Raw genomic sequence first — 12,252 nt, forward strand, 5'->3', positions numbered from 1 at the left:
ACTGGAAAAAAACCATGACTGTTTAATTAGTTAAATGTAAAAAAGTAGGAAAATACTTTACAAAAATGGTATAATTGACACCAACTTTAACATTTTCCTTGAACTCTTATGAAAACAATAGGTGGGAAGGGAACCCCTTTAAAAGATGGAAAAGGGGGTACACAGTGCCCGCTCCCTCCCAAGAACCCTCAGTCCGCTCCTGCCCTTCCAGAAACTTCCTACACACACAAATCCATACAAACACAATTATCTCCTAATGGGAGTGTTTTATGCATGTTGTTGTGCTTTGTTTTCCTAACTTAATATGTTTTTCACATTTGCAACTCAGCATATACATCTTACTCCTTTGAATGGCCGTAAAAATCCTTGACACGTATGCACCACAATTTATTTACCCAATATCTCATTGATGGACATTAGGGTTAGCCCTAGCTGTTCCTCTTATACTGTTACTTACCGCACTCTGTGGCGTGCATCTTTGTGTCCACATGTGCATATTTTGACCGTAAATTCCTAACAATTGAGTTGCTAAGTCAAAGGGAATGTATGTTTAACTCTTGACAGATGTTGCCAACCGGCCCACAAAGAAATTGTATCAGTTTCTCTACTTCAAGCAATATATGCTGGTGCCTGTTTATCACACCCTTGCCAGTACAAAATACTGTTTAAATATTAGTAATTTAGAAGTTTCAATTGTTATGATTTATTCTTGACTTTAAACTGGTTTATATAAAATCACATGATCCCATCAATAGATGCAAAAGAAGCATGTGACAAAATCCAACACTCATTCATAATAAAAACTTTCAGTAAACTAGGATTAGAGGTGAACTTTCTCTGCTTGATAAAAAATATCTACAAAAAACCGACAGCTAACATCATATTCAATGGAGAGAAACTTGAAGTTTGCCCACTAAGATCAGTTGCAAAGCAAGGCTCTCCCCTCTCACCAATCCTTTTCAACATCATATGGTAGGTTCTAGTTAATTTGAAAATAACAAAAAGGAAGTAAGTGTGTACATATTGGTAAGGAAGAAATCAAACTGTCTTTGCAGATGAAATGGTCATCTGATATAGAAAATATGAAAGAATTGACCAAAAAACCCTGCTAGAACTAATAAGCAATCACAGCAAGGTTGAAGGATACACAGTTAACGTACAAAGTTCATTTCATCGCTATATTCCAGAAATATACAAGTGGAATTTGACCTTAAAAATAAAATAATATTTTAACAATTTGGTTAAAGTTCTTCCATAGATTAGAGAACTGATGTTGTTGATGTGTCCATACACCCAAAGCCATCTACAGATTCAGTGCAGTCATTGAATTCCAGTGGTGTTCTTCACAGAAATAGAAAGAACAATTCTATAATTTGTATGAAATCAGAAAAGACACCAAATAGTCAAAGCAATTTTGAGAAAAAGGACAAAGCCAGAGACATCATGCTTCCTAATTTCAAACTGTACTACAAAGCTATAATAATTAAAACAGCATGGTACTGACATAAACATGGACATATAGACCAATGGAACGGAACAGAGAGCCCAGTAATGAACCCCTGCATACACAGTCAACTAATATTTGACACAGGAGTCAAAAACACTCAATGGAGAAAGAACAGTTTCTTCAATAAATGGTTCTGGGAAAACTGGATAACCATATACAGAAAATGATACCGGACCACTTACAAAAATTAACTCAAACTGTATTAATTAAACATAGATGAGATACTGTAGAGCTCCAAGAAGAAAACAGGGAAGAAGCTCCTTGAATTGGTCTTGACAATGCTATTTTGCATATGACACAAAAGGCAAAAGCAATGAAAGCAAAAATGGGACTACACCAAGCTAAAAAGCTTCTGCACAGGAAAAGAAACCATCAACTAAAGGAAAAGGCAACCTACAGAATGGGAGACATATTTGCAAACCACATATCAGATAAGGGGTTGTTATCCAAAATATATAAAGAACTCATACAAGTCAATAACAAAAAAACAATCTGATTTAAGAATAGGCAGAGGACCTGTCTAGGCATTTTTTCAAAGAAGACATACGAATGGTCAGTAGACACATAAGATGCTCAGCATCACTAATCATCAGGGCAATGCAGATCAAAACCATAATGAGATAGCAACTCATACCTGTCAGAATATCTGTTATCAAAGAGACAACAAATAACAAGTGTTGGTGGCGATGTGGAGAAAAGGGAACCCTCGTACACTGTTGGTGGGAATGTAAACTGGTCCAGCCACTGTGGAAAACAATATGGAGGTTCCTCAAAAAATTAAAAATAGATCTACCATATTATCCTGCAATCCCACTCCTGGGTATGTATCCAAAGGACATGAAAACAGGAGTTTGAAGAGTTATATATATTACCATGTCTATTGTAGCATTATTCTCAATAACCAAGATTCGGAAACAACCTAAGTGTCCATCAGTGGATGAATGGATGAAGACATTGTGGCATATATATATATACACAATGAGATATTATTCAACCATAAGAAAGAAGGAAATCCTGCCATTTGCAGCAATATGAAGGGAGCTTGTGGACATCATGCTTATTGAGATAAGCCAGACTGAGAAAGACAAATACTGCATGATATCACTTATATGTGGAACCTAACAAAGCTGAAATCATAGAAACAGAGCATAGAATAGTGGTTCCCAGTGGCTGGCAGTTGGGGGAACTTGGGGAGATGTTGGTCCAAGGGTACAAACTTGAAACTAGAAGATGAATGAGTCTTGGAGACTGAATGTACCACGTAGTGATTACTGTCAACAATGATGTGTTATGTACTTCAAAATTGCTGAAAGACTAGACCTTAAAAGTTTTTGGCACAAACAAGAAATGATAGTTTCCTGATGTATAGAGGTATGAAAGTTTCAGTGGCAATCCTGTTGCAGTATATAAAATGTATCAAATCAACTCATTGTATACCTTCAACTTACACAGTATTATCTGTAAGTTATATCTCAATATAAACAAAACAGTACCATTAACATTGGTGCCCCCAAAATGAAATACGTAAGGAATAACGTAACAAAATGAGTGTAATATGTATATGAGGAAATCTACAAAAGTGTTGAAAGAAATCAAAGAAGAACAAAATAAATAGATATTCCATGTTCATGTGTAAGAAGACTTGATATTGTCAAGATGTCAGTTCTTCCCAACTTGATCTACAGATTCAATTCAATTCCAGTCAAAATCCCAGCAAGTTATTTTGTGGATATGACAAACCGATTCTAAGTTTATGTGGAGAAGGAAAAGACCCAGAATAGCCAACAAGATATTGAAGGAGAAGGACAAAGTAGGAGGCCTGACAGTACCTGATGTCAAGACTTAGAATAAAGCTGCGGTAATCAAGACAGGGTGGTTTCAGGGAAAGAATAGACAAAGAGATCAGTGGAACAGAATAGAGAGCCCTGTGGTAGACCCACATAAAGGTAGTCAGCTAATCTTTGACAAAGGAGCAAAGATGGTCTTTTCAACAAATGGTGCTGGAACAAGTGGACATCCACATGCAAAAAAATGAATGTAGACACGGACCTTATATCTTTCACAAAAATAAACTCATAATGGACCACAGACCTAATGGAAAACACAAAGCTGTTACATTCCTATAAGATAACAAAGGAGAAACCTAGACGACCTTAGGTACGGCACTGCCTTTTGATATATAACATCAAAGACACAATCTATGAAAGAAATAAAGGATAAGGTGGACTGCATGACAAGTAAAAACTTCTGCAAAAGACAATGTCAGGAGAATGAGAAGACAAGGCACAGACTGAAAAAATATCGTTGGAAAAGACACATCTGATAAAGGACTGTTATCCCCAATATACAAAGAACTCTTAAAACTCAATAATAACAAAACAAATAACCTGAATTTAAAAATGTACCATAGACTTTAACAGATACCTCACCAAAGAAGATGTATAGATGACAATAAGCAGAAGAAAAGATGCTCCACATCCTGCGCCATCAGGGAAATGCAAATTAAAACAACGAGATTCCACTCTACACCCGTTAGAATGGCGGAAATTCACAGCAGTGACAGCATTGAAGCCTGGGGAGGATGTGAAGCAACAGGAACTTCCACCCCTGCTGGTGGGAATGCAGGTTGGTGCAGCCACTTTGAAACACGGTTTGGCAGTTTCTTACATAAATAAATATATCCTAACCATGTGTTTCAGCAATCACACTCCTTGGTATTTACCCAGTTGAGTTGAAAATGTATGTCCACAAAAAAAACCTGCACACAGGCATGTTTATAGCAGCTCTTTTCACAATTGCGGAAACACGGAAGCAACCCAGATGTCCTTCGGCCGGTGATGGGTAAATAACGTGGGTAGCATCCAGGCTGTGGACTATTATTCAGCACTAAAAAGAAATGAGCTATCAAGTCCTGAAAAGATAATGAAGGAATCTGAAATGGGTATTATTAAGCCGATATTTAGAAGTCGATCTAAAAAGATGGCATTCTGTGTGATTCCAGCTATGCGACGTTCTGGAAAGGGCAAAAACTATGGAAACAGTATAAAGATCAGTGGTTGCCAGGGGTTGGGGGAGAAGGGGGGAGGGATGAATAGGTGGAGCACAGAGGGCTTTTAGGGCCTTGAAACTACTCTGTATGACATTGTAATGGTGGATACAGGTTATTATTCATGTGTCCACACCCACCAAGTGTACAACACCGAGAGCGAACCCTGATGTTAACCATGGACTTTGTGTACTGATACAGGTTCCTCACCTGTAACAAACGGACCACTAGGTAGGGATGTTGATAATGGGGAGGCTGGGGAGGCTGTGCTTGGGAGGAGGGGGAGAGGGTCTACGGGAAGTCTCTGCACCTTCTCAGTTTTTCTGTGGACCTTAAACTGCTCTAAGAAGATAAAGGTTTTTGCTTTTTTTTTTTTTTTAAACTCTTTTCAGTTTCAAGAAGAAACGTGTGTGTGTGTTTAAAAATGCATGGATTGGTTGTTTAATATCAGTCATTCCCTTCCAAGTTGTAACATGGTGAAACATGATACAAACATAGTGGTGAATTCAAGAAATTTGACCGAACCAATAACATTTTTTGGACCTGCAGCTTTTTTTTTTTTTTTTTCAAACAAGAGGATAGTTTTATTACAAGATAAGAAGGTTTAATAAAAAAGGTTTAGAAGAAAGGTCCCAACACTAGAAAGTATGTGTTAGGTATTTAAACAGTAACAAAATGTGCATAATTTATTCGTTCTCTATTAATTAGACCTATTATTTTTAAAGCAGTTGGTGTTTGATGGACAGGTGCTCTGATGAACCTAATTACTATTTTACATGTTTCCAGTTTTGGTAATTTCCTCATCAAATGAATATTTCTTATTCTAAATAGTTCCCTCTTTAAATAATTTTATTTCTTAGCACTTTAGAGAATTTAATATGATGATTCTTAATACTGTGATTTCCAGTTCAGCTATGAATTAATTTAATTTTAATTATGATATTTTAAATCTTACACCCGAACTTTCTAGTACCAAGATTTCATTAAAAAATGCAACATTTTGGGTAAATTACAGCTGAACCTCTTGTTAGCCAAGTGTTGGCAGAGAGACTGTAGTATTTCTGGGTGAGGCTGGAGCATATTAATTTTTAAACTTTTACAGAAAGCCTTTTTTCTTGTAGCTGACTTATGTAGATAATTAGGGAATGCAGAGTCATGTGCTACTGTATTCAGTGAATGGTTTGTGTTTCTTCTCCTAGATTCCTGATTTATTTTACTTAAATATTTCCTTTAGATTTCTTTAAAATACTTTGAAAACCATTTTTAATGTTCGGCCTATCGTCAAAATATGCAACTCTATGCTTCCCATTTATTTTCTCTATTCCCATTGTGATTTTGAATGTGTAAGTTGTATTCACCGATGTTCATCTGTGGGCAGAGACCATGGACCACACAGCAGAGGGGCCCCCTTCCCTTCCATGGGGTAGACCGTTGCCCGGAAGTGGCTGCCCTGCCAGGTACACAGTTTTCAGCAGCATTTCACCCTGGTCCTCTTTGTGAGGTGACGTGAGGAGCTTCTGTGAGTGGACCCAGCTAGAAGTAGGGTTTGTCACATTAGAGACGATTCAGGAGTGGACGTGACCGCTTCCTCTCTCATTCCTGCCCAGGGACTAAAGGCAGTCATTCTAAGGCCTGGGGTGTGGTAGACCCACAGGGAATAAGGAACTTGGTACCAGAACCGCCATGTGAAAGGTCATCCAAGGAACAGTCTCATCGGCACATCTTACGACAGAAAAGTAAACTTATATTAAGACGCTGACATTTTCAGCTGTGCGGTCGTAGCTAGCATTATCCCAAGTGTATTTGAAATCTACTCTCAAGAAAACTTGAGGATGATACGCATCGTGGAAGATCATAGACGTATGTAGTGGAGTCATGGTCGTAACCAAGTTTTACGTTGGTTACAAACACAGGATTACAGACAGCTGTCGGAGAGCTGGTCCACGGGGCGCCTCCCCTGAGCATGATGTGGCATCTTGTGCCCTAAGGACCAGCAGCCTCCCAGAGTGCACATACCCGAACGTGGAATTTCATTCCCACTGGAGGCGCTTGGCGTACTTCTCACAGATGAAATTGTAGCATGTGAGACACAGGGACCACTGATTGGAGTTTCCAGATGATTATAAAAAATTACTCCAGACTGTGGGGTCTCAGTAAAGTTAGAGGGATTTTGCCTGTTTTATATTAAAGACACTTCATGACTTGTATTAATTTAAGTCGTAGGCGCAACACGTAATTATTTATAATGTTTGTGCTTTGATGACAAAGATAAGAAGCTAACACACTTGTGGGAACAGAGTACAGGCCTCATCATTTCTCTGGGGTCCCTTCTTGTTTTAGCATGAGGTCCGCTGATAATGTGAATAAGGTTTGCAACTAGAAGAAAAAATGATTTTGAATCTGGAAAGTTCTTTAGAGACAACTTAATTCAACCGTGCATTCTAAACATAAGGCAGTGATTTTTATGATTATGGAAATGGTGATGATGAGGTTCGGGTTGAGTATCATAGGAAAAACAATGCCTAAATATTTATTGCTAAGTTTACTAGGAAATCTGTAGGCACTTTACATGTGTTACTTTATTTGGTAGGTACTGTCTTGTCCTCATTTTACAGGTAAAGACACTGAAACTCAGGTTGTTTACATGAATTGCAAAGTCCACACAAGCATCCGTGGCGGAGCCAGGAGCTGGGTTTTCGCCTAGTGATGTCTGAGCCTCCAGTTTTCGCTGCCACAGTTGGTACCTGTTAACTCACTTGTGGAGTCACACAGCTCTTTATTAATATATTTAAGACTAAAGTCTAGTCCTTCTGCATCCAGAGGCTTGTGTGGCTCTAAGAATTGATGTCCCCCGAGGGTGCAGACCATACACACATTCTAGGAATTGTTCTGTGAGTTCTGTGGTTGTAAAACGATCTCTTCTTATTAAGCTTCCTGTTTTCCCACCTTCGTTTTGTTCCTTGGGTGAATGCTTCGGCTTCTTCACAGAGAAAGTGGAAACCATCCTTGTGTTCCCTCTGATGCTCTGTTTACTAACTTGCTGAGTGATCAGTTTAACTAACACTTGTGAAACACCTGGTCAGTCTTCCACATAATCACTGCGATTGTCATTGTTACTATTATTAGCAGCAGAACCCTCATCATTCTCTCTTGTAAGCTCCAATCCCTCAACTTGGGTTCTAGACTCCAGTCATCCCATCTCTGTAATCCTTGGTCTAATAACTATTGCTCAGTACAATACCTTAAGCCGTTCTCTATCTGTTTACTTACTTACTTGAGTATAGAAACAAATTTAAGTTTCTACAAGGATTAAGAAAAGCATAGGGACTTCCCTGGTGGTCCAGTGGTTAGGACTTGGCGCTTTCACTGCCAAAAGTTCGGGTTCAATCCCTGGTCGGGGAACTAAGATCCTGCAAGCCACGTGGTGCGGCGGAAAAAAAAAAAGCACGCAAGCATATAAAAGCTCCACACTCCCTCTTTACCTGTGTTCCCCTTCTAAGGCTTACAGGCAATTCTACTGCCGTTTGCTGGCAAATCTCTTAGAAGAATTTCATTTTTATTTCTTTGCTTCTCATTTGATTATCCACATACTGCACATGATTATTAAACATTCCTACAAGTTGTCTTTCCATACATGGAGAATTTTGCCTTACTTTAACTTACAATTACTTTACTTAAAATTTGTATGCAGCTCAAGCAATGAAGCTACTTTCCTGTAGGACACTGGTAATTTCCATGTCGCCAAATTCATCGTTTATTGTTTTGTTCTTATCTTTTTTGAGCTTTCTGTGTCCATTTATTAATTCGTTCTTCATTGAACACACATATTGGGCATCCCTCATGAGCCGATCACTCACGGGGGCACTTGGATTACAGTGTATTTCGGGCAAAGAAAGCCCCGAATTTTGTCCCTTTCCCATTTTGGAATGAAAGGCAGGAAATAAAGAAATGACACAATACTCAGAATAATGTAAGGTTGTGATAGATGATAAGGTAAAGTAGAGCTGACTAAAGGGAGATACAGGGGGTAGGGGGCAGCCTTCTCAGGATAGAAGATTAAAAATTACCCGATGAAATCAGTCATTTTCAGGTATCAGGGAAGAGTGATCCAGGCACGGAGAACAGAGAGTGAAAAGACCTGCGGCAAAAGCAACCTCGGCATGTACCCCAAAGCCAGAACCAAGGCAGGAGTGTCTACAAGGGAGGTGAGATGCCAGGTCTGAGAGAGGGGAGCTTGTAGCTTTTACGGTGCTTTTAGATCATGTAAGGGTCCTGGCTTTTATCCTAAGGGTAGTGGGCGGCCACAGGAGGGCTTTGGTGGAGAGAGGGATAAGAGATGAATCTCCTGTCCCAGGGGCTCCCGCAGGTGCCTTGAGGAAGCAGCCTGACAGTCCAGGCTCAGAGTCAGGCGGTGATCTTGTAATCTGGGGGGCATGGGGGGCGGTAGGAGGGGGCGGAGTGTACCTGGAAGGTGAACCTGATCGGCCTTTGGATGACCTGGATGGCTTGTTTGAGGACATGTGGAAGAAACCTGTGGATTTGTGATAAATGACTACATACAGCCATTACCATATAAAATCCATAGAACCGTGGCCTTTGTTCCCCGACACAGATATATCCTATTGTTTCTCTCCTGGAAGGTGAGAGCCCCTTTCACGGCTGCTGTAGTCTCCCCGCTGCGGTGTCCCAGTGATCGGGAATCGGGAGCCTGCTTTTGTGATGACACACGTCACATCACAGGATTCACGCACGACTCCTGTGTCCACGTGCTTTAAACTTACCAGTGGGGAAGGCAGCTTGGAAGCATCAGAGCCTGGTCCTGGGGAGGCCCGGATCTCCACGCCGATCACCAAGGCTGGGCTGGCGGGTCCCGGGAGGCCACCAGTAACACGTGCTCCTGCTGCCGGGCTGCCTGCGTTACTACTGGGAGCCCCGTGGAAGTCACCTGGAAGGAAGGGTTGGGGCTGCCTATGAGCAAAGGACCTGTGGGAAATCAGAGAAAAATTCTTGAACAAGTGAACGTGGTGAAAACTTGACTTTGAGGTGTTTTGCTTCCCGGCATGTTACTTCGGTTTAGGAGTCAGTGAGGATCAAAGGCAAAAATAGCTTAAGGAATATGGGAAACTTGGAAGAATTAATTTTGAAGTGGAATCATTTTACTTGCAGATTCTCTCTGTGTTTCAAAATTCCATATATTTTAATGGAGTATTGTAGAAGAAAGGGGAACAGACAGTATGGCAGACTTTCAGGGCTCAGGGCTATAACGTCAGCTGAACCTTCATCCATTCCTTTTGCACAAATGTAGCAAACCAACATAGAAATTTTGATATTCTGGTGTTGGTGAGATTAAAAGTTCCTTTTGAGAGATGAGGCATCTCCTTTTCCCCTTTAGCTTCACAGAATAAATAACTCTCATTCCATGAATTGGTCTCTATATTTTTTAATGTGAAAATAAAATTTGTCTACCTTTTCACCTGATTATGTAATTCTAGTGTTAATCTGAATGCCAGAAAATGTGGTGCATTTTATTATTTTATATTTACAGCCCATACTGAAACTTCAGAGCTCTTAGAATGATTTCCACGGATTATGATCATTGTAGGTGTTTATCCATTTAATGAAATTCTAATACTGAACACAGCATTAAGTCCTGAATGTTTAATGGACACAAAAAAATGAGTATAATTGGCATGTTTTCTGCAAGCAGTTTTTCTTTGTAGGGAGATGTGCAACACAGTGGAATATGTCATCTCATTTTAATACGACGGTTTGATGTAACCGCAGTTTCCACTGTTATCTCCGTGTCTTCAGAATAATGGGTCCAGAAGAAGGTGTGACTGGTTGCCAGTTTGCCTGGCCAGGCTGTGTAAATTATAGCAAGCTGATGATCTTTGCGAGCATTTTGAAAGGAAGTTCCTGCTTTGATGCTCGTTCCAATGTTAAATTCTCATTGGCAGGAATTTCTTGGGTCCTTGGTTTCAAACAATCCAAAGCCACCCTGTGATGAAAAAGACTGCAGTTGGTCCATTTCTCTCCAAGTCTCAGCAGTGATTCAAAAACCTAATAGAGAATGATGAAGTTGTCAATGAAAAGAATATTGTGCCCTGGGCTTCTCTTCAAGCTCAGCTGTCTAATTTTTTGTGTAGACAATCCCCAAGCTGTATCTGAGTGGCTTCTAGGTAGCAATTTCCTGTTTTCTTCCAAAACAATATCATCTATCCCGCTTCAGTTTTAAGGACAAGAAGCAGATGTATCCATGCATTGAACTAAAAATTTGACCACTAAAGACAAAGATTAAAGAGTTCTTGTTAAAAGACAAAATTATTAGAAAGGACAAACATGAATTTTTAATGAAACTTTAACCAAGATACCATTGTATACATTTCATAATCTGTAGTTAATAACGTAGAGAAGATAGACTGGCTGCTAAGAAGCGAAAAGGAAAAACTCGTGAATTGTTTGTGGTCTTAGAACAGAGAAGGGTCTTTGTACTGAGGCCGTCTGTGTGCTTCGGGGCTGAGTCCTTTTACACAGGTCCTGTTCATCCAGTGTCTGCTGTTGTGACCCCAGAAATCTCTCCCTCTTATGGAGCTCAGTCTGTGACATCTATCTTGTTGGTCCTCATATCAAGAATTTTTAAAAGGGGGGGATAGCAACAAACAGAACTCCTCAGCATTTGGTAATAATATCAGTGCAAAGCATTTTGCACTCACAGATTCAGTAGTGGTGTTTGGCCAGTTCAGCAGTTGATTAAATGGGGCAGCTGTGGGGAGGGTTTGGGGACGGAGGGCTGCTTATGCTTATGTGGGAATCGAACTGCAGTATACAGTTCATCAAATTATATCCTTGACGTTTTCTCACTGAGAATTCTTTTCTAGGGTTTGTAGAACAGTGTTATCAGAGGATGGTGAAAGTAGTTAATTTTATAAAAAATTATTTACTGATGTGTGTCACGTGGACAGGGAGGAAATGCTGCCTCAGGAAAATCCTCCTGGCCTGCGCTGAAAAGTTCAGCGTTTCTTTGTGTTGCTGTCGATGTTTTAGTTCCCGGTGGCCAATCCCACTGAGATCTTAGTGGATCCTGAAAGGTCATATAACCTTTTCTTTCATCTCGCAGATTATCAAGAGAGAGATGAATGCATTACTGGGAAAAATAGGAACATGGTGACAATTCAAAAGGCATTTTAATGTGTTTGTGGTATTAGATTTTATAAGAAGTATCATTTTCTAGGTAGAAGTGCAGCTGCTTCAGTTAGTGTGAATTATTCTTTTCATACATAGTAGTCTGAAGACTGATTAGCATATAGCTGAGGGAAGATGCTGTTTCTTAGGTTTTCTGTCATTTCCCTAAGAGGAACCGTCCCTGCATTACAGACATCTCCGTGATGCTTGGTCTTTCTTTGTCTTGCTTTATTATATTCAGGTAAATGGGGAGATGTATTTCCAACTCAGTGCATATTTGTTAAGCACCTACTATCATAAGGCATGAGGCTAGATGCTGTGGGAAATCCAAGTTAATAGTATTTGCAACACTTGTACCTGGACAGAGGGTTAGTATCTAGAATATGTAAAACCCTTCTATGACTCAAAAAAGATCAGTAAGAACAAAAGACAACCCATTAGAAAAATCACAAAATACTTAATCATCTTACAGCAGAAGAATGGCCAGTAAAGGTGCAAAAATGCTCAACCTCATTGG

The sequence above is a fragment of the Aethalodelphis obliquidens genome, unplaced genomic scaffold (genome assembly GCF_003676395.1).
Source record: "Aethalodelphis obliquidens isolate GAN/ISIS:26980383/991018 unplaced genomic scaffold, ASM367639v1 scaffold103, whole genome shotgun sequence".
NCBI lineage: Eukaryota > Metazoa > Chordata > Mammalia > Artiodactyla > Delphinidae > Aethalodelphis > Aethalodelphis obliquidens.